At 39.3% G+C, this 2,574-nt stretch overlaps 1 non-coding gene across 1 annotated transcript; it reads left to right on the top strand.

Moving 5' to 3' along the window:
- The first annotated feature begins 1,244 nt into the window (after positions 1–1,244).
- LOC141624479 (small nucleolar RNA R71) lies at positions 1,245–1,353 on the top strand. The gene has a single exon (XR_012534286.1). It is a non-coding gene; the product is annotated as a small nucleolar RNA R71 (small nucleolar RNA).
- Positions 1,354–2,574: the final 1,221 nt, after the last annotated feature.

Raw genomic sequence — 2,574 nt, 5'->3', positions numbered from 1 at the left:
TTTGTTTTGGGTAATTGAAGATTATTTGGGTTATTATTGGGAGATTGACAACCTTCCAATCAATCATCAAGTATTTCTATTATTCTTTGCTTTATTATTGGAATCATTAGTAGGTATAATTCTCTTAATCCCTTTTTAATTATTGTTAATTATCTTCATTTATTCATCATGTTTCACTTTGTTGGTATGATTGTCAACCTTGCTAGCATGTTCAACATGATAATGAGTGAGTAGTTTCCTTAGCTAGGGTTAATGGGTAATTAGGGGAAACCAACATGAGGGTTGATTCATGCTTAAATTAATATGTTTTCATAATTTATTTGCTTGCTTGTTGTGATCTCAACTTATGCACATGTTATGTTTGATGAAATGCGAGCCTATGAATCCTTGCATTTTTTATCCATCACCTATCTTTTCAATGAGACTTGTAAGACATAAACCAACTTGAGTCTCATTAGACCATGCATATAGTTGAGTAGGGAAGATTAAGTCGACTTGTAGGTGTTGTACAATCTAATCGATTCGGCTCCGGGACCCAAAATTTCCTAGGATTGTAAGATATAAACCAACTCGATCCATCACAACAATAATTGCTTGCTTATAAGTTGAGAATATGTTTGTATGAGCAATTCCCATGAATCCCCTATGACTCCATGACACCCTAGTGCCTTTTATCAATTGTTTACATCCCTTTTTAATCATCTTGCTTGTTTACTTTCATTGTTTTTTAGTTTAGTGATCTTCTACTTCAAACCCCAAATTGTGACACCCTTAGACACCGCTAGTTACAATTGAAAATCTCATCTTAATTCCCGTCCCTTGGGATCCGACCTTTACTTGCCTCTTTACTAAGTATAGAGTTGTTTGTGAAGTTATAAATTGTGTTTTGGTCTAGGTGCTCCTAACGACAAGTACCGAAAACTAAACCCTCCAAAGGGAACACGACCAAAGACATGGCATTGAGTTGTTGAACGGAATCTCTAGCATCTCTTTCCGCCAATTGTTGTTGGAGTAAGGCAATTTAAGCTAACAAAATGGAGTTGTTAGAGGATTCTTCTTTACCTTTGGGTGGCACAATTCGGGAATTGACATATTGTGCATCATGGACCGCCATAGATTTGATCGTGGCATGAGCAAGGTCGGTGTCAATCTGATCAAACCGCCCATTGTTGGCGGAATTAAGAATCCTTCGGGACTCGGCACAACATCCATTGTAGAATGTTATTGCTAGAAACCAATCATCTAGACCATGATGTGGGCATTGTCTTTGTAGCTCCTTGTACCTCTCCCAAGCCTCATATAAGCTCTCTCGAGCTTGTTGACGGAATCCGGTGATTTGGCTCCTCAAAGTTTGAATTTTCTCCGGTGGAAAAAACTTTTGATAGAAAGCAAGAGCCAAAGTCTCCCAATTGGTGATTCCCATGGCGGTGCAGTCAAGGCTATTGATCCAAAGCTTGGCCTTGTCCTTCAAAGAGAAAGGGAAAAGTATTTCCCTTATTTGGGCTTGAGTGACGCCCGTTTGACGGATCATGGAGCAATAATCACAGAAATTTTACACATGCAAGTTGGGATCCTCCAAAGGACTTCCCCTAAATTGCTTCCTCTACACAAGGCTAATGAAAGCCGGTTTGATCTCGAAGTCCGGCGCGGTGATTTGAGTAGTTGTGATACCGGCCGGAAGCATGGCCACGGTGGGCTTTGAGTGTTCGGAAAGTTTCACCATCTTTTTGGTAGTAGATGGTGGTGGTGGTGGAGATGATGAACTTGAAACCCCCTCCTCTTCAAGGGCTTCTAGATCGTCTAAGTAAGACTTTCTAGCACTTTCAACTTGTACGGGGGAAGAGGCCTCTTTCACTTGCTTCCAAAAACGCCGTCTTCTCCTAAAGGTTTTCTCGGGATCGGAATCCGGTGAAAGCAATTCTCCACGACGAGAGGACATGGGCATAAGACAACAATTTCTAGAGAAATGATAAGTAACGGTCTCAAGGAACAAGTGTTCCTCAAGACAAAAGAAAACAAGATAAAAATTGACAATTCAAAACGCAATAAAACCGTATCCCCGGCAACGGCGCCAAAATTTGATAGGCTTGTCGTGTACCTATGCAAATATAATTACCCTAAACAATAAATGAATGTAGCAATAGGGGTCGAACACAAAGAAACGGGAATAGAAATGGTATGGAAAGATTCTTATCAAGGTCGATTTCGTTTTGTTTGTTTGTTGTTGGTTTGAGGACTAATGAAAATTATGATGTAAATTATATAATAAAAAGGAGTCTCAGGGGGTCGGGTCTCACATGCAAAGGTAAGTATATAATTATGTTAAACTCGATATTAAAAACATTGTCAATTGCTTAGGTTTAGAGACATCCACCTTACGACATTAGTGTCAACCACAGACTGGGTCCTAGAGAAACTCTCGTTCATGACTAGGTCGTCCTACTATACATGCTTAGTCTAATTCAATTCCGTGCCTCTCGACTTTAGAACAAATGAACAAACTTAATCAATTGAATAAGGCCTTAAATAAAGATTAAACATTATGGCACAAGCATGTGATAGAAGCAATATGAA

Source organism: Silene latifolia, chromosome X (genome assembly GCF_048544455.1).
Source record: "Silene latifolia isolate original U9 population chromosome X, ASM4854445v1, whole genome shotgun sequence".
Lineage (NCBI taxonomy): Eukaryota > Viridiplantae > Streptophyta > Magnoliopsida > Caryophyllales > Caryophyllaceae > Silene > Silene latifolia.
The sequence above is the reverse complement of the archived record's forward strand: the minus strand, read 5'-3'. Positions and strand labels throughout refer to the sequence as shown.